We start from the raw sequence: 19364 nt of genomic DNA, 5'->3' as shown, positions 1-19364 counted from the left end.
GGGTAGGGAAGCTCTCAGTAGGGAATAGAGGGTATGGGTATGGAAGGACTCAGTAGGGAATAGAGGGTATGGGTAGTGAAGCTCTCAGTAGGGAATAGAGGGTATGGGTAGTAAAGCTCTCAGTAGGGAATAGAGGGTATAGGTAGGGAAGCTCTCAGTAGGGAATAGAGGGTATGGGTAGGGAAGCTCTCAGTAGGGAATAGAGGGTATAGGTATGGAAGCTCTCAGTAGGGAATAGAGGGTATAGGTAATGAAGCTCTCAGTAGGGAATAGAGGGTATGGGTAGTGAAGCTCTCAGTAGGGAATAGAGGGTATGGGTAGGGAAGCTCTCAGTAGAGAATAGAGGGTATGGGTAGTAAAGCTCTCAGTAGGGAATAGAGGGTATGGGTAGGGAAGCTCTCAGTAGGGAATAGAGGGTATGGGTATGGAAGCTCTCAGTAGGGAATAGAGGGTATGGGTAGGGAAGCTCTCGGTAGGGAATAGAGGGTATAGGTAGGGAAGCTCTCAGTAGGGAATAGAGGGTATGGGTAGGGAAGCTCTCAGTAGGGAATAGAGGGTATGGGTAGGGAAGCTCTCGGTAGGGAATAGAGGGTATAGGTATGGAAGCTCTCGGTAGGGAATAGAGGGTATGGGTAGGGAAGCTCTCAATAGGGAATAGAGGGTATGGGTAGTGAAGCTCTCAGTAGGGAATAGAGGATATGGGTAGGGAAGCTCTCAGTAGGGAATAGAGGGTATGGGTATGGAAGGTCTCAGTAGGGAATAGAGGGTATGGGTAGGGAAGCTCTCAGTAGGGAATAGAGGGTATGGGTAGGGAAGCTCTCAGTAGGGAATAGAGGGTATGGGTATGGAAGGACTCAGTAGGGAATAGAGGGTATGGGTAGTAAAGCTCTCAGTAGGGAATAGAGGGTATAGGTATGGAAGCTCTCGGTAGGGAATAGAGGGTATGGGTAGGGAAGCTCTCAGTAGGGAATAGAGGGTATGGGTAGGGAAGCTCTCAGTAGGGAATAGAGGGTATGGGTATGGAAGGTCTCAGTAGGGAATAGAGGGTATGGGTAGGGAAGCTCTCAGTAGGGAATAGAGGGTATGGGTATGGAAGGACTCAGTAGGGAATAGAGGGTATGGGTAGTGAAGCTCTCAGTAGGGAATAGAGGGTATGGGTAGTAAAGCTCTCAGTAGGGAATAGAGGGTATAGGTAGGGAAGCTCTCAGTAGGGAATAGAGGGTATGGGTAGGGAAGCTCTCAGTAGGGAATAGAGGGTATAGGTATGGAAGCTCTCAGTAGGGAATAGAGGGTATAGGTAATGAAGCTCTCAGTAGGGAATAGAGGGTATGGGTAGTGAAGCTCTCAGTAGGGAATAGAGGGTATGGGTAGGGAAGCTCTCAGTAGAGAATAGAGGGTATGGGTAGTAAAGCTCTCAGTAGGGAATAGAGGGTATGGGTAGGGAAGCTCTCAGTAGGGAATAGAGGGTATAGGTATGGAAGCTCTCAGTTGGCAATAGAGGGTATGGGTAGGGAAGCTCTCAGTAAGGAATAGAGGGTATAGGTATGGAAGCTCTCAGTAGGGAATAGAGGGGATGGGTAGGGAAGCTCTCAGTAGGGAATAGAGGGTATGGGTATGGAAGCTCTCAGTTGGGAATAGAGGGTATGGGTAGGGAAGCTCTCAGTAGGGAATAGAGGGTATAGGTATGGAAGCTCTCAGTAGGGAATAGAGGGTATGGGTAGTGAAGCTCTCAGTAGGGAATAGAGGGTATGGATAGGGAAGCTCTCAGTTGGGAATAGAGGATATGGGTAGGGAAGCTCTCAGTTGGGAATAGAGGGTATGGGTAGGGAAGCTCTCAGTAGGGAATAGAGGGGATGGGTAGGGAAGCTTTCAGTAGGGAATAGAGGGTATAGGTATGGAAGCTCTCAGTAGGGAATAGAGGATATGGGTAGGGAAGCTCTCAGTAGGGAATAGAGGGTATGGGTAGTGAAGCTCTCAGTAGGGAATAGAGGGTATGAGTAGGGAAGCTCTCAGTAGGGAATAGAGGGGATGGGTAGGGAAGATCTCAGTAGGGAATAGAGGGTATAGGTATGAAGCTCTCAGTTGGGAATAGAGGGTATGGGTATGGAAGCTCTCAGTAGGGAATAGAGGGGATGGGTAGTGAAGCTCTCAGTAGGGAATAGAGGGTATGGGTATGGAAGGTCTCAGTAGGGAATAGAGGGTATGGGTAGGGAAGCTCTCGGTAGGGAATAGAGGGTATGGGTAGGGAAGCTCTCGGTAGGGAATAGAGGGTATGGGTAGGGAAGCTCTCGGTAGGGAATAGAGGGTATGGGTAGGGAAGCTCTCGGTAGGGAATAGAGGGGATGGGTAGGGAAGCTCTCGGTAGGGAATAGAGGGGATGGGTAGGGAAGCTCTCGGTAGGGAATAGAGGGGATGGGTAGTGAAGCTCTCGGTAGGGAATAGTGGGTATGGGTAGGGAAGCTCTCAGTAGGGAATAGAGGGGATGGGTAGGGAAGCTCTCGGTAGGGAATAGAGGGTATGGGTAGGGAAGCTCTCGGTAGGGAATAGAGGGTATGGGTAGGGAAGCTCTCGGTAGGGAATAGAGGGTATGGGTAGGGAAGCTCTCGGTAGGGAATAGAGGGTATGAGTAGGGAAGCTCTCGGTAGGGAATAGAGGGTATGGGTAGGGAAGCTCTCGGTAGGGAATAGAGGGTATGAGTAGGGAAGCTCTCAGTAGGGAATAGAGGGTATGAGTAGGGAAGCTCTCAGTAGGGAATAGAGGGGATGGGTAGGGAAGATCTCAGTAGGGAATAGAGGGTATAGGTATGAAGCTCTCAGTTGGGAATAGAGGGTATGGGTAGGGAAGCTCTCAGTAGGGAATAGAGGGTATGGGTAGGGAAGCTCTCAGTAGGGAATAGAGGGGATGGGTATGGAAGCTCTCAGTAGGGAATAGAGGATATGGGTAGGGAAGCTCTCAGTAGGGAATAGAGGGTATGGGTATGGAAGCTCTCAGTAGGGAATAGAGGGTATGAGTAGGGAAGCTCTCAGTAGGGAATAGAGGGTATGAGTAGGGAAGCTCTCAGTAGGGAATAGAGGGTATGGGTATGGAAGCTCTCAGTAGGGAATAGAGGGGATGGGTAGGGAAGCTCTCAGTAGGGAATAGAGGGTATGAGTAGGGAAGCTCTCAGTTGGGAATAGAGGGTATGGGTAGGGAAGCTCTCGGTAGGGAATAGAGGGTATGGGTAGGGAAGCTCTCGGTAGGGAAAAGAGGGTATGGGTAGGGAAGCTCTCGGTAGGGAATAGAGGGTGTGGGTAGGGAAGCTCTCAGTAGGGAATAGAGGGTATGGGTAGGGAAGCTCTCAGTAGGGAATAGAGGGTATGGGTAGGGAAGCTCTCGGTAGGGAATAGAGGGGATGGGTAGGGAAGCTCTCGGTAGGGAATAGAGGGGATGGGTAGGGAAGCTCTCGGTAGGGAATAGCGGGGATGGGTAGTGAAGCTCTCGGTAGGGAATAGTGGGTATGGGTAGGGAAGCTCTCAGTAGGGAATAGAGGGGATGGGTAGGGAAGCTCTCGGTAGGGAATAGAGGGTATGGGTAGGGAAGCTCTCGGTAGGGAATAGAGGGTATGGGTAGGGAAGCTCTCGGTAGGGAATAGAGGGTATGGGTAGGGAAGCTCTCGGTACGGAATAGAGGGTATGGGTAGGGAAGCTCTCGGTAGGGAATAGAGGGGATGGGTAGGGAAGCTCTCGGTAGGGAATAGAGGGGATGGGTAGGGAAGCTCTCGGTAGGGAATAGAGGGGATGGGTAGTGAAGCTCTCGGTAGGGAATAGTGGGTATGGGTAGGGAAGCTCTCAGTAGGGAATAGAGGGGATGGGTAGGGAAGCTCTCGGTAGGGAATAGAGGGTATGGGTAGGGAAGCTCTCGGTAGGGAATAGAGGGAATGGGTAGGGAAGCTCTCGGTAGGGAATAGAGGGTATGAGTAGGGAAGCTCTCGGTAGGGAATAGAGGGTATGGGTAGGGAAGCTCTCGGTAGGGAATAGAGGGTATGAGTAGGGAAGCTCTCAGTAGGGAATAGAGGGTATGGGTAGGGAAGCTCTCGGTAGGGAATAGAGGATATGGGTAGGGAAGCTCTCGGTAGGGAATAGAGGGGATGGGTATGGAAGCTCTCAGTAGGGAATAGAGGGTATGGGTATGGAAGGTCTCAGTAGGGAATAGAGGGTATGGGTAGGGAAGCTCTCAGTAGGGAATAGAGGGTATGGGTATGGAAGCTCTCGGTAGGGAATAGAGGGTATGGGTAGGGAAGCTCTCGGTAGGGAATAGAGGGTATGGATAGGGAAGCTCTCAGTTGGGAATAGAGGGTATGGGTATGGAAGCTCTCAGTAGGGAATAGAGGGTATGGGTAGGGAAGCTCTCAGTTGGGAATAGAGGGTATGGGTAGGGAAGCTCTCAGTAGGGAATAGAGGGGATGGGTAGGGAAGCTCTCAGTAGGGAATAGAGGGTATGGGTAGTGAAGCTCTCAGTAGGGAATAGAGGGTATGAGTAGGGAAGCTCTCAGTAGGGAATAGAGGGGATGGGTAGGGAAGATCTCAGTAGGGAATAGAGGGAATAGGTATGAAGCTCTCAGTTGGGAATAGAGGGTATGGGTATGGAAGCTCTCAGTAGGGAATAGAGGGGATGGGTAGTGAAGCTCTCAGTAGGGAATAGAGGGTATGGGTATGGAAGGTCTCAGTAGGGAATAGAGGGTATGGGTAGGGAAGCTCTCAGTAGGGAATAGAGGGTATGGGTATGGAAGCTCTCGGTAGGGAATAGAGGGTATGGGTAGGGAAGCTCTCGGTAGGGAATAGAGGGTATGGGTAGGGAAGCTCTCAGTAGGGAATAGAGGGTATGGGTAGGGAAGCTCTCAGTAGGGAATAGAGGGTATGGGTAGGGAAGCTCTCGGTAGGGAATAGAGGGGATGGGTAGGGAAGCTCTCGGTAGGGAATAGAGGGGATGGGTAGGGAAGCTCTCGGTAGGGAATAGAGGGGATTGGTAGTGAAGCTCTCGGTAGGGAATAGTGGGTATGGGTAGGGAAGCTCTCGGTAGGGAATAGAGGGTATGGGTAGGGAAGCTCTCGGTAGGGAATAGAGGGGATGGGTAGGGAAGCTCTCGGTAGGGAATAGAGGGGATGGGTAGGGAAGCTCTCGGTAGGGAATAGAGGGGATGGGTAGTGAAGCTCTCAGTAGGGAATAGTGGGTATGGGTAGGGAAGCTCTCAGTAGGGAATAGAGGGGATGGGTAGGGAAGCTCTCGGTAGGGAATAGAGGGTATGGGTAGGGAAGCTCTCGGTAGGGAATAGAGGGTATGGGTAGGGAAGCTCTCGGTAGGGAATAGAGGGTATGGGTAGGGAAGCTCTCGGTAGGGAATAGAGGGTATGGGTAGGGAAGCTCTCGGTAGGGAATAGAGGGTATGAGTAGGGAAGCTCTCGGTAGGGAATAGAGGGTATGGGTAGGGAAGCTCTCGGTAGGGAATAGAGGGTATGAGTAGGGAAGCTCTCAGTAGGGAATAGAGGGTATGGGTAGGGAAGCTCTCGGTAGGGAATAGAGGGGATGGGTAGGGAAGCTCTCGGTAGGGAATAGAGGGGATGGGTAGGGAAGCTCTCGGTAGGGAATAGAGGGGATGGGTAGTGAAGCTCTCGGTAGGGAATAGTGGGTATGGGTAGGGAAGCTCTCGGTAGGGAATAGAGGGGATGGGTAGGGAAGCTCTCGGTAGGGAATAGAGGGGATGGGTAGGGAAGCTCTCGGTAGGGAATAGAGGGGATGGGTATGGAAGCTCTCAGTAGGGAATAGAGGGTATGGGTAGGGAAGCTCTCAGTAGGGAATAGAGGGTATGGGTAGGGAAGCTCTCGGTAGGGAATAGAGGGGATGGGTATGGAAGCTCTCAGTAGGGAATAGAGGGTATGGGTAGGGAAGCTCTCAGTTGGGAATAGAGGGTATGGGTAGGGAAGCTCTCAGTTGGGAATAGAGGGTATGGGTAGGGAAGCTCTCAGTAGGGAATAGAGGGTATGGGTATGGAAGCTCTCAGTAGGGAATAGAGGGTATGGGTAGGGAAGCTCTCAGTAGGGAATAGAGGGTATGGGTAGGGAAGCTCTCAGTTGGGAATAGAGGGTATGGGTAGGGAAGCTCTCAGTAGGGAATAGAGGGTATGGGTAGGAAAGCTCTCAGTAGGGAATAGAGGATATGGGTAGGGAAGCTCTCAATAGGGAATAGAGGGTATAGGTATGGAAGCTCTCAGTAGGGAATAGAGGATATGGGTAGGGAAGCTCTCAGTAGGGAATAGAGGGTATGGGTAGTGAAGCTCTCAGTAGGGAATAGAGGGTATGAGTAGGGAAGCTCTCAGTAGGGAATAGAGGGGATGGGTAGGGAAGATCTCAGTAGGGAATAGAGGGTATAGGTATGAAGCTCTCAGTTGGGAATAGAGGGTATGGGTATGGAAGCTCTCAGTAGGGAATAGAGGGGATGGGTAGTGAAGCTCTCAGTAGGGAATAGAGGGTATGGGTATGGAAGGTCTCAGTAGGGAATAGAGGGTATGGGTAGGGAAGCTCTCAGTAGGGAATAGAGGGTATGGGTATGGAAGGTCTCAGTAGGGAATAGAGGGTATGGGTAGTAAAGCTCTCAGTAGGGAATAGAGGGTATGGGTAGGGAAGCTCTCAGTAGGGAATAGAGGGTATAGGTATGGAAGCTCTTGGTAGGGAATAGAGGGTATGGGTAGGGAAGCTCTCAGTAGGGAATAGAGGGTATGGGTAGGGAAGCTCTCAGTAGGGAATAGAGGGTATAGGTATGGAAGCTCTCAGTTGGGAATAGAGGGTATAGGTATGGAAGGTCTCAGTAGGGAATAGAGGGTATAGGTATGGAAGCTCTCAGTAGGGAATAGAGGGAATGGGTAGGGAAGCTCTCAGTAGGGAATAGAGGGTATGGGTATGGAAGCTCTCAGTTGGGAATAGAGGGTATAGGTATGGAAGCTCTCAGTAGGGAATAGAGGGTATGGGTAGTGAAGCTCTCAGTAGGGAAGAGAGGGTATGGGTAGTAAAGCTCTCAGTAGGGAATAGAGGGTATTGGTAGGGAAGATCTCAGTAGGGAATAGAGGGTATGGGTAGGGAAGCTCTCAGTAGGGAATAGAGGGTATGGGTATGGAAGCTCTCAGTAGGGAATAGAGGGTATAGGTATGGAAGCTCTCAGTAGGGAATAGAGGGAATGGGTATGGAAGCTCTCAGTAGGGAATAGAGGGTATGGGTATGGAAGCTCTCAGTAGGGAATAGAGGGTATAGGTATGGAAGCTCTCAGTTGGGAATAGAGGATATGGGTAGGGAAGCTCTCGGTAGGGAATAGAGGGTATGGGTAGGGAAGCTCTCGGTAGGGAATAGAGGGTATGGGTAGGGAAGCTCTCGGTAGGGAATAGAGGGTGTGGGTATGGAAGGTCTCAGTAGGGAATAGAGGGTATAGGTATGGAAGCTCTCAGTAGGGAATAGAGGGAATGGGTATGGAAGCTCTCAGTAGGGAATAGAGGGTATGGGTATGGAAGCTCTCAGTTGGGAATAGAGGGTATAGGTATGGAAGCTCTCAGTAGGGAATAGAGGGTATGGGTAGTGAAGCTCTCAGTAGGGAAGAGAGGGTATGGGTAGTAAAGCTCTCAGTAGGGAATAGAGGGTATTGGTAGGGAAGATCTCAGTAGGGAATAGAGGGTATGGGTAGGGAAGCTCTCAGTAGGGAATAGAGGGTATGGGTAGGGAAGCTCTCAGTAGGGAATAGAGGGTATGGGTATGGAAGCTCTCAGTAGGGAATAGAGGGTATGGGTATGGAAGCTCTCAGTAGGGAATAGAGGGTATAGGTATGGAAGCTCTCAGTTGGGAATAGAGGGTATGGGTAGGGAAGCTCTCGGTAGGGAATAGAGGGTATGGGTAGGGAAGCTCTCGGTAGGGAATAGAGGGTATGGGTAGGGAAGCTCTCGGTAGGGAATAGAGGGTGTGGGTAGGGAAGCTCTCAGTAGGGAATAGAGGGTATGGGTAGGGAAGCTCTCAGTAGGGAATAGAGGGTATGGGTAGGGAAGCTCTCGGTAGGGAATAGAGGGGATGGGTAGGGAAGCTCTCGGTAGGGAATAGAGGGGATGGGTAGGGAAGCTCTCGGTAGGGAATAGAGGGGATGGGTAGTGAAGCTCTCGGTAGGGAATAGTGGGTATGGGTAGGGAAGCTCTCAGTAGGGAATAGAGGGGATGGGTAGGGAAGCTCTCGGTAGGGAATAGAGGGTATGGGTAGGGAAGCTCTCGGTAGGGAATAGAGGGGATGGGTATGGAAGCTCTCAGTAGGGAATAGAGGGTATGGGTAGTAAAGCTCTCAGTAGGGAATAGAGGGTATGGGTAGGGAAGCTCTCAGTTGGGAATAGAGGGTATGGGTAGTGAAGCTCTCGGTAGGGAATAGAGGGTGTGGGTAGGGAAGCTCTCGGTAGGGAATAGAGGGTATGGGTAGGGAAGCTCTCAGTAGGGAATAGAGGGTATGGGTAGGGAAGCTCTCAGTAGGGAATAGAGGGTATGGGTAGGAAAGCTCTCAGTAGGGAATAGAGGATATGGGTAGGGAAGCTCTCAATAGGGAATAGAGGGTATAGGTATGGAAGCTCTCAGTAGGGAATAGAGGATATGGGTAGGGAAGCTCTCAGTAGGGAATAGAGGGTATGGGTAGTGAAGCTCTCAGTAGGGAATAGAGGGTATGGGTAGGGAAGCTCTCAGTAGGGAATAGAGGGGATGGGTAGGGAAGATCTCAGTAGGGAATAGAGGGTATAGGTATGAAGCTCTCAGTAGGGAATAGAGGGGATGGGTATGGAAGCTCTCAGTAGGGAATAGAGGGTATGGGTAGTGAAGCTCTCGGTAGGGAATAGAGGGGATGGGTATGGAAGCTCTCAGTAGGGAATAGAGGGTATGGGTAGTAAAGCTCTCAGTAGGGAATAGAGGGTATGGGTAGGGAAGCTCTCAGTAGGGAATAGAGGGTATGGGTATGGAAGCTCTCGGTAGGGAATAGAGGGTGTGGGTAGGGAAGCTCTCGGTAGGGAATAGAGGGTATGGGTAGGGAAGCTCTCAGTAGGGAATAGAGGGTATGGGTAGGGAAGCTCTCAGTAGGGAATAGAGGGTATGGGTAGGAAAGCTCTCAGTAGGGAATAGAGGATATGGGTAGGGAAGCTCTCAATAGGGAATAGAGGGTATAGGTATGGAAGCTCTCAGTAGGGAATAGAGGATATGGGTAGGGAAGCTCTCAGTAGGGAATAGAGGGTATGGGTAGTGAAGCTCTCAGTAGGGAATAGAGGGTATGAGTAGGGAAGCTCTCAGTAGGGAATAGAGGGGATGGGTAGGGAAGATCTCAGTAGGGAATAGAGGGTATAGGTATGAAGCTCTCAGTTGGGAATAGAGGGTATGGGTAGGGAAGCTCTCAGTCGGGAATAGAGGGTATGGGTATGGAAGCTCTCAGTAGGGAATAGAGGATATGGGTAGGGAAGCTCTCAGTAGGGAATAGAGGGTATGGGTATGGAAGCTCTCAGTAGGGAATAGAGGGTATGAGTAGGGAAGCTCTCAGTAGGGAATAGAGGGTATGAGTAGGGAAGCTCTCAGTTGGGAATAGAGGGTATGGGTAGGGAAGCTCTCGGTAGGGAATAGAGGGTATGGGTAGGGAAGCTCTCGGTAGGGAAAAGAGGGTATGGGTAGGGAAGCTCTCGGTAGGGAATAGAGGGTGTGGGTAGGGAAGCTCTCAGTAGGGAATAGAGGGTATGGGTAGGGAAGCTCTCTGTAGGGAATAGAGGGTATGGGTAGGGAAGCTCTCGGTAGGGAATAGAGGGTATAGGTATGGAAGCTCTCAGTAGGGAATAGAGGGTATGGGTATGGAAGCTCTCGGTAGGGAATAGAGGGTATGGGTAAGGAAGCTCTCGGTAGGGAATAGAGGGTGTGGGTAGGGAAGCTCTCAGTAGGGAATAGAGGGTATGGGTAGGGAAGCTCTCGGTAGGGAATAGAGGGGATGGGTAGGGAAGCTCTCGGTAGGGAATAGAGGGGATGGGTAGGGAAGCTCTCGGTAGGGAATAGAGGGTATGGGTAGGGAAGCTCTCGGTAGGGAATAGAGGGGATGGGTAGTGAAGCTCTCGGTAGGGAATAGAGGGTATGGGTAGGGAAGCTCTCGGTAGGGAATAGAGGGTATGGGTAGGGAAGCTCTCGGTAGGGAATAGAGGGTATAGGTATGGAAGCTCTCGGTAGGGAATAGAGGGTATGGGTAGGGAAGCTCTCAGTAGGGAATAGAGGGTATGGGTAGGGAAGCTCTCAGTAGGGAATAGAGGGTATGGGTATGGAAGGTCTCAGTAGGGAATAGAGGGTATGGGTAGGGAAGCTCTCAGTAGGGAATAGAGGGTATGGGTATGGAAGGACTCAGTAGGGAATAGAGGGTATGGGTAGTAAAGCTCTCAGTAGGGAATAGAGGGTATAGGTAGGGAAGCTCTCAGTAGGGAATAGAGGGGATGGGTAGGGAAGCTCTCGGTAGGGAATAGAGGGTATGGGTAGGGAAGCTCTCGTAGGGAATAGAGGGTATGGGTAGGGAAGCTCTCGGTAGGGAATAGAGGGTATAGGTATGGAAGCTCTCGGTAGGGAATAGAGGGTATGGGTAGGGAAGCTCTCAGTAGGGAATAGAGGGTATGGGTAGGGAAGCTCTCAGTAGGGAATAGAGGGTATGGGTATGGAAGGTCTCAGTAGGGAATAGAGGGTATGGGTAGGGAAGCTCTCAGTAGGGAATAGAGGGTATGGGTATGGAAGGACTCAGTTGGGAATAGAGGGTATAGGTATGGAAGCTCTCAGTAGGGAATAGAGGATATGGGTAGTAAAGCTCTCAGTAGGGAATAGAGGGTATAGGTATGGAAGCTCTCGGTAGGGAATAGAGGGTATGGGTAGGGAAGCTCTCAGTAGGGAATAGAGGGTATGGGTATGGAAGGTCTCAGTAGGGAATAGAGGGTATGGGTAGGGAAGCTCTCAGTAGGGAATAGAGGGTATGGGTATGGAAGCTCTCAGTAGGGAATAGAGGGTATGGGTATGGAAGCTCTCAGTAGGGAATAGAGGGTATGGGTAGTAAAGCTCTCAGTAGGGAATAGAGGGTATAGGTAGGGAAGCTCTCAGTAGGGAATAGAGGGTATGGGTAGGGAAGCTCTCAGTAGGGAATAGAGGGTATAGGTATGGAAGCTCTCAGTAGGGAATAGAGGGTATAGGTATGGAAGCTCTCAGTAGGGAATAGAGGGTATGGGTAGTGAAGCTCTCGGTAGGGAATAGAGGGTATGGGTATGGAAGCTCTCAGTAGGGAATAGAGGGGATGGGTAGGGAAGCTCTCGGTAGGGAATAGAGGGTATGGGTAGGGAAGCTCTCAGTAGGGAATAGAGGGGATGGGTAGGGAAGCTCTCGGTAGGGAATAGAGGGTATGGGTATGGAAGCTCTCAGTAGGGAATAGAGGGGATGGGTAGGGAAGCTCTCGGTAGGGAATAGAGGGTATGGGTAGGGAAGCTCTCGGTAGGGAATAGAGGGTATGGGTAGGGAAGCTCTCGGTAGGGAATAGAGGGTATAGGTATGGAAGCTCTCGGTAGGGAATAGAGGGTATGGGTAGGGAAGCTCTCAGTAGGGAATAGAGGGGATGGGTAGTGAAGCTCTCGGTAGGGAATAGAGGGTATGGGTATGGAAGCTCTCAGTAGGGAATAGAGGGGATGGGTAGGGAAGCTCTCGGTAGGGAATAGAGGGTATGGGTAGGGAAGCTCTCGGTAGGGAATAGAGGGTATGGGTAGGGAAGCTCTCGGTAGGGAATAGAGGGTATAGGTATGGAAGCTCTCGGTAGGGAATAGAGGGTATGGGTAGGGAAGCTCTCAGTAGGGAATAGAGGGTATGGGTAGGGAAGCTCTCAGTAGGGAATAGAGGGTATGGGTATGGAAGGTCTCAGTAGGGAATAGAGGGTATGGGTAGGGAAGCTCTCAGTAGGGAATAGAGGGTATGGGTATGGAAGGACTCAGTAGGGAATAGAGGGTATGGGTAGTAAAGCTCTCAGTAGGGAATAGAGGGTATAGGTAGGGAAGCTCTCAGTAGGGAATAGAGGGGATGGGTAGGGAAGCTCTCGGTAGGGAATAGAGGGTATGGGTAGGGAAGCTCTCGGTAGGGAATAGAGGGTATGGGTAGGGAAGCTCTCGGTAGGGAATAGAGGGTATAGGTATGGAAGCTCTCGGTAGGGAATAGAGGGTATGGGTAGGGAAGCTCTCAGTAGGGAATAGAGGGTATGGGTAGGGAAGCTCTCAGTAGGGAATAGAGGGTATGGGTATGGAAGGTCTCAGTAGGGAATAGAGGGTATGGGTAGGGAAGCTCTCAGTAGGGAATAGAGGGTATGGGTATGGAAGGACTCAGTTGGGAATAGAGGGTATAGGTATGGAAGCTCTCAGTAGGGAATAGAGGATATGGGTAGTAAAGCTCTCAGTAGGGAATAGAGGGTATAGGTATGGAAGCTCTCGGTAGGGAATAGAGGGTATGGGTAGGGAAGCTCTCAGTAGGGAATAGAGGGTATGGGTAGGGAAGCTCTCAGTAGGGAATAGAGGGTATGGGTATGGAAGGTCTCAGTAGGGAATAGAGGGTATGGGTAGGGAAGCTCTCAGTAGGGAATAGAGGGTATGGGTATGGAAGGACTCAGTAGGGAATAGAGGGTATGGGTAGTAAAGCTCTCAGTAGGGAATAGAGGGTATAGGTAGGGAAGCTCTCAGTAGGGAATAGAGGGTATGGGTAGGGAAGCTCTCAGTAGGGAATAGAGGGTATAGGTATGGAAGCTCTCAGTAGGGAATAGAGGGTATAGGTAATGAAGCTCTCAGTAGGGAATAGAGGGTATGGGTAGTGAAGCTCTCAGTAGGGAATAGAGGGTATGGGTAGGGAAGCTCTCAGTAGAGAATAGAGGGTATGGGTAGTAAAGCTCTCAGTAGGGAATAGAGGGTATGGGTAGGGAAGCTCTCAGTAGGGAATAGAGGGTATAGGTATGGAAGCTCTCAGTAGGGAATAGAGGGTATGGGTAGTGAAGCTCTCAGTAGGGAATAGAGGGTATGGGTAGTAAAGCTCTCAGTAGGGAATAGAGAGTATTGGTAGGGAAGATCTCAGTAGGGAATAGAGGGTATGGGTAGGGAAGCTCTCAGTAGGGAATAGAGGGTATGGGTATGGAAGCTCTCAGTAGGGAAAAGAGGGTATAGGTATGGAAGCTCTCAGTTGGGAATAGAGGGTATGGGTAGGGAAGCTCTCAGTAGGGAATAGAGGGGATGGGTAGGGAAGCTCTCGGTAGGGAATAGAGGGTATGGGTAGGGAAGCTCTCGGTAGGGAATAGAGGGTATGGGTAGGGAAGCTCTCGGTAGGGAATAGAGGGTATGGGTAGGGAAGCTCTCGGTAGGGAATAGAGGGTGTGGGTAGGGAAGCTCTCAGTAGGGAATAGAGGGTATGGGTAGGGAAGCTCTCAGTAGGGAATAGAGGGTATGGGTAGGGAATAGAGGGGATGGGTAGGGAAGCTCTCGGTAGGGAATAGAGGGGATGGGTAGGGAAGCTCTCGGTAGGGAATAGAGGGTATGGGTAGTGAAGCTCTCGGTAGGGAATAGTGGGTATGGGTAGGGAAGCTCTCAGTAGGGAATAGAGGGGATGGGTAGGGAAGCTCTCGGTAGGGAATAGAGGGTATGGGTAGGGAAGCTCTCGGTAGGGAATAGAGGGTATGGGTAGGGAAGCTCTCGGTAGGGAATAGAGGGGATGGGTATGGAAGCTCTCAGTAGGGAATAGAGGGTATGGGTAGGGAAGCTCTCAGTAGGGAATAGAGGGTATGGGTAGGGAAGCTCTCAGTAGGGAATAGAGGATATGGGTAGGGAAGCTCTCAGTAGGGAATAGAGGGTATGAGTAGGGAAGCTCTCAGTAGGGAATAGAGGGGATGGGTAGGGAAGATCTCAATAGGGAATAGAGGGTATAGGTATGAAGCTCTCAGTTGGGAATAGAGGGTATGGGTAGGGAAGCTCTCAGTCGGGAATAGAGGGTATGGGTATGGAAGCTCTCAGTAGGGAATAGAGGATATGGGTAGGGAAGCTCTCAGTAGGGAATAGAGGGTATAGGTATGAAGCTCTCAGTTGGGAATAGAGGGTATGAGTAGGGAAGCTCTCAGTAGGGAATAGAGGGTATGGGTATGGAAGCTCTCAGTAGGGAATAGAGGGGATGGGTAGGGAAGCTCTCAGTAGGGAATAGAGGGTATGAGTAGGGAAGCTCTCAGTTGGGAATAGAGGGTATGGGTAGGGAAGCTCTCGGTAGGGAATAGAGGGTATGGGTAGGGAAGCTCTCGGTAGGGAAAAGAGGGTATGGGTAGGGAAGCTCTCGGTAGGGAATAGAGGGTGTGGGTAGGGAAGCTCTCAGTAGGGAATAGAGGGTATGGGTAGGGAAGCTCTCAGTAGGGAATAGAGGGTATGGGTAGGGAAGCTCTCGGTAGGGAATAGAGGGGATGGGTAGGGAAGCTCTCGGTAGGGAATAGAGGGGATGGGTAGGGAAGCTCTCGGTAGGGAATAGAGGGGATGGGTAGTGAAGCTCTCGGTAGGGAATAGTGGGTATGGGTAGGGAAGCTCTCAGTAGGGAATAGAGGGGATGGGTAGGGAAGCTCTCGGTAGGGAATAGAGGGTATGGGTAGGGAAGCTCTCGGTAGGGAATAGAGGGTATGGGTAGGGAAGCTCTCGGTAGGGAATAGAGGGTATGGGTAGGGAAGCTCTCGGTACGGAATAGAGGGTATGGGTAGGGAAGCTCTCGGTAGGGAATAGAGGGGATGGGTAGGGAAGCTCTCGGTAGGGAATAGAGGGGATGGGTAGGGAAGCTCTCGGTAGGGAATAGAGGGGATGGGTAGTGAAGCTCTCGGTAGGGAATAGTGGGTATGGGTAGGGAAGCTCTCAGTAGGGAATAGAGGGGATGGGTAGGGAAGCTCTCGGTAGGGAATAGAGGGGATGGGTAGGGAAGCTCTCAGTAGGGAATAGAGGGGATGGGTAGGGAAGCTCTCAGTAGGGAATAGAGGGTATAGGTATGGAAGCTCTCAGTAGGGAATAGAGGATATGGGTAGGGAAGCTCTCAGTAGGGAATAGAGGGTATGGGTAGTGAAGCTCTCAGTAGGGAATAGAGGGTATGAGTAGGGAAGCTCTCAGTAGGGAATAGAGGGTATGAGTAGGGAAGCTCTCAGTAGGGAATAGAGGGGATGGGTAGGGAAGATCTCAGTAGGGAATAGAGGGTATAGGTATGAAGCTCTCAGTTGGGAATAGAGGGTATGGGTATGGAAGCTCTCAGTAGGGAATAGAGGGGATGGGTAGTGAAGCTCTCAGTAGGGAATAGAGGGTATGGGTATGGAAGGTCTCAGTAGGGAATAGAGGGTATGGGTAGGGAAGCTCTCAGTAGGGAATAGAGGGTATGGGTATGGAAGCTCTCGGTAGGGAATAGAGGGTATGGGTAGGGAAGCTCTCGGTAGGGAATAGAGGGTGTGGGTAGGGAAGCTCTCAGTAGGGAATAGAGGGTATGGGTAGGGAAGCTCTCAGTAGGGAATAGAGGGTATGGGTAGGGAAGCTCTCGGTAGGGAATAGAGGGGATGGGTAGGGAAGCTCTCGGTAGGGAATAGAGGGGATGGGTAGGGAAGCTCTCGGTAGGGAATAGAGGGGATGGGTAGTGAAGCTCTCGGTAGGGAATAGTGGGTATGGGTAGGGAAGCTCTCGGTAGGGAATAGAGGGGATGGGTAGGGAAGCTCTCGGTAGGGAATAGAGGGTATGGGTAGGGAAGCTCTCGGTAGGGAATAGAGGGTATGGGTATGGAAGCTCTCGGTAGGGAATAGAGGGTATGGTTAGGGAAGCTTTCGGTAGGGAATAGAGGGTATGGGTAGGGAAGCTCTCGGTAGGGAATAGAGGGGATGGGTAGGGAAGCTCTCGGTAGGGAATAGAGGGGATGGGTAGGGAAGCTCTCGGTAGGGAATAGAGGGGATGGGTAGTGAAGCTCTCGGTAGGGAATAGAGGGGATGGGTAGGGAAGCTCTCGGTAGGGAATAGAGGGGATGGGTAGGGAAGCTCTCGGTAGGGAATAGTGGGTATGGGTAGGGAAGCTCTCGGTAGGGAATAGAGGGGATGGGTAGGGAAGCTCTCGGTAGGGAATAGTGGGTATGGGTAGGGAAGCTCTCGGTAGGGAATAGAGGGGATGGGTAGGGAAGCTCTCAGTTGGGAATAGTGGGTATGGGTAGGGAAGCTCTCGGTAGGGAATAGAGGGTATGGGTATGGAAGCTCTCGGTAGGGAATAGAGGGTATGGTTAGGGAAGCTTTCGGTAGGGAATAGAGGGTATGGGTAGGGAAGCTCTCGGTAGGGAATAGAGGGGATGGGTAGGGAAGCTCTCGGTAGGGAATAGAGGGGATGGGTAGGGAAGCTCTCGGTAGGGAATAGAGGGGATGGGTAGTGAAGCTCTCGGTAGGGAATAGTGGGTATGGGTAGGGAAGCTCTCAGTAGGGAATAGAGCGGATGGGTAGGGAAGCTCTCGGTAGGGAATAGAGGGTATGGGTAGGGAAGCTCTCGGTAGGGAATAGAGGGTATGGGTAGGGAAGCTCTCGGTAGGGAATAGAGGGTATGGGTAGGGAAGCTCTCGGTAGGGAATAGAGGGTATGAGTAGGGAAGCTCTCGGTAGGGAATAGAGGGTATGGGTAGGGAAGCTCTCGGTAGGGAATAGAGGGTATGAGTAGGGAAGCTCTCGGTAGGGAATAGAGGGGATGGGTAGGGAAGCTCTCGGTAGGGAATAGAGGGGATGGGTAGGGAAGCTCTCGGTAGGGAATAGAGGGGATGGGTAGTGAAGCTCTCGGTAGGGAATAGTGGGTATGGGTAGGGAAGCTCTCAGTAGGGAATAGAGGGGATGGGTAGGGAAGCTCTCGGTAGGGAATAGAGGGTATGGGTAGGGAAGCTCTCGGTAGGGAATAGAGGGGATGGGTATGGAAGCTCTCAGTAGGGAATAGAGGGTATGGGTAGGGAAGCTCTCAGTTGGGAATAGAGGGTATGGGTAGGGAAGCTCTCAGTTGGGAATAGAGGGTATGGGTAGGGAAGCTCTCAGTAGGGAATAGAGGGTATGGGTATGGAAGCTCTCAGTAGGGAATAGAGGGTATGGGTAGGGAAGCTCTCAGTAGGGAATAGAGGGTATGGGTAGGGAAGCTCTCAGTTGGGAATAGAGGGTATGGGTAGGGAAGCTCTCAGTAGGGAATAGAGGGTATGGGTAGGAAAGCTCTCAGTAGGGAATAGAGGATATGGGTAGGGAAGCTCTCAATAGGGAATAGAGGGTATAGGTATGGAAGCTCTCAGTAGGGAATAGAGGATATGGGTAGGGAAGCTCTCAGTAGGGAATAGAGGGTATGGGTAGTGAAGCTCTCAGTAGGGAATAGAGGGGATGAGTAGGGAAGCTCTCAGTAGGGAATAGAGGGGATGGGTAGGGAAGATCTCAGTAGGGAATAGAGGGTATAGGTATGAAGCTCTCAGTTGGGAATAGAGGGTATGGGTATGGAAGCTCTCAGTAGGGAATAGAGGGGATGGGTAGTGAAGCTCTCAGTAGGGAATAGAGGGTATGGGTATGGAAGGTCTCAGTAGGGAATAGAGGGTATGGGTAGGGAAGCTCTCAGTAGGGAATAGAGGGTATAGGTATGGAAGCTCTCAGTTGGGAATAGAGGGTATAGGTATGGAAGCTCTTGGTAGGGAATAGAGGGTATGGGTAGGGAAGCTCTCAGTAGGGAATAGAGGGTATGGGTAGGGAAGCTCTCAGTAGGGAATAGAGGGTATAGGTATGGAAGCTCTCAGTTGGGAATAGAGGGTATAGGTATGGAAGGTCTCAGTAGGGAATAGAGGGTATAGGTATGGAAGCTCTCAGTAGGGAATAGAGGGAATGGGTAGGGAAGCTCTCAGTAGGGAATAGAGGGTATGGGTATGGAAGCTCTCAGTTGGGAATAGAGGGTATGGGTAGTAAAGCTCTCAGTAGGGAATAGAGGGTATTGGTATGGAAGCTCTCAGTAGGGAATAGAGGGTATGGGTAGGGAAGCTCTCAGTAGGGAATAGAGGGTATGGGTATGGAAGCTCTCAGTAGGGAATAGAGGGTATAGGTATGGAAGCTCTCAGTTGGGAATAGAGGGTATGGGTAGGGAAGCTCTCGGTAGGGAATAGAGGGTATGGGTAGGGAAGCTCTCGGTAGGGAATAGAGGGTATGGGTAGGGAAGCTCTCGGTAGGGAATAGAGGGTGTGGGTAGGGAAGCTCTCAGTAGGGAATAGAGGGTATGGGTAGGGAAGCTCTCAGTAGGGAATAGAGGGGATGGGTAGGGAAGCTCTCGGTAGGGAATAGAGGGGATGGGTAGGGAAGCTCTCGGTAGGGAATAGAGGGGATGGGTAGGGAAGCTCTCGGTAGGGAATAGAGGGGATGGGTAGTGAAGCTCTCGGTAGGGAATAGTGGGTATGGGTAGGGAAGCTCTCAGTAGGGAATAGAGGGGATGGGTAGGGAAGCTCTCGGTAGGGAATAGAGGGTATGGGTAGGGAAGCTCTCAGTAGGGAAGAGAGGGTATGGGTAGTAAAGCTCTCAGTAGGGAATAGAGGGTATTGGTAGGGAAGATCTCAGTAGGGAATAGAGGGTATGGGTAGGGAAGCTCTCAGTAGGGAATAGAGGGTATGGGTATGGAAGCTCTCAGTAGGGAATAGAGGGTATAGGTATGGAAGCTCTCAGTTGGGAATAGAGGGTATGGGTAGGGAAGCTCTCGGTAGGGAATAGAGGGTATGGGTAGGGAAGCTCTCGGTAGGGAATAGAGGGGATGGGTAGTGAAGCTCTCGGTAGGGAATAGAGGGTATGGGTAGGGAAGCTCTCGGTAGGGAATAGAGGGTATGGGTAGGGAAGCTCTCGGTAGGGAATAGAGGGTGTGGGTAGGGAAGCTCTCAGTAGGGAATAGAGGGTATGGGTAGGGAAGCTCTCAGTAGGGAATAGAGGGTATGGGTAGGGAAGCTCTCGGTAGGGAATAGAGGGGATGGGTAGGGAAGCTCTCGGTAGGGAATAGAGGGGATGGGTAGGGAAGCTCTCGGTAGGGAATAGAGGGGATGGGTAGTGAAGCTCTCGGTAGGGAATAGTGGGTATGGGTAGGGAAGCTCTCAGTAGGGAATAGAGGGGATGGGTAGGGAAGCTCTCGGTAGGGAATAGAGGGTATGGGTAGGGAAGCTCTCGGTAGGGAATAGAGGGGATGGGTATGGAAGCTCTCAGTAGGGAATAGAGGGTATGGGTAGGGAAGCTCTCAGTTGGGAATAGAGGGTATGGGTAGGGAAGCTCTCAGTTGGGAATAGAGGGTAT

The sequence above is a fragment of the Lithobates pipiens genome, unplaced genomic scaffold (assembly GCF_037356315.1).
Source record: "Lithobates pipiens isolate NorthernLeopardFrog02 unplaced genomic scaffold, aLitPip1_a1.2 Scaffold_138, whole genome shotgun sequence".
NCBI lineage: Eukaryota > Metazoa > Chordata > Amphibia > Anura > Ranidae > Lithobates > Lithobates pipiens.
Note: the sequence above shows the minus strand (reverse complement) of the source record.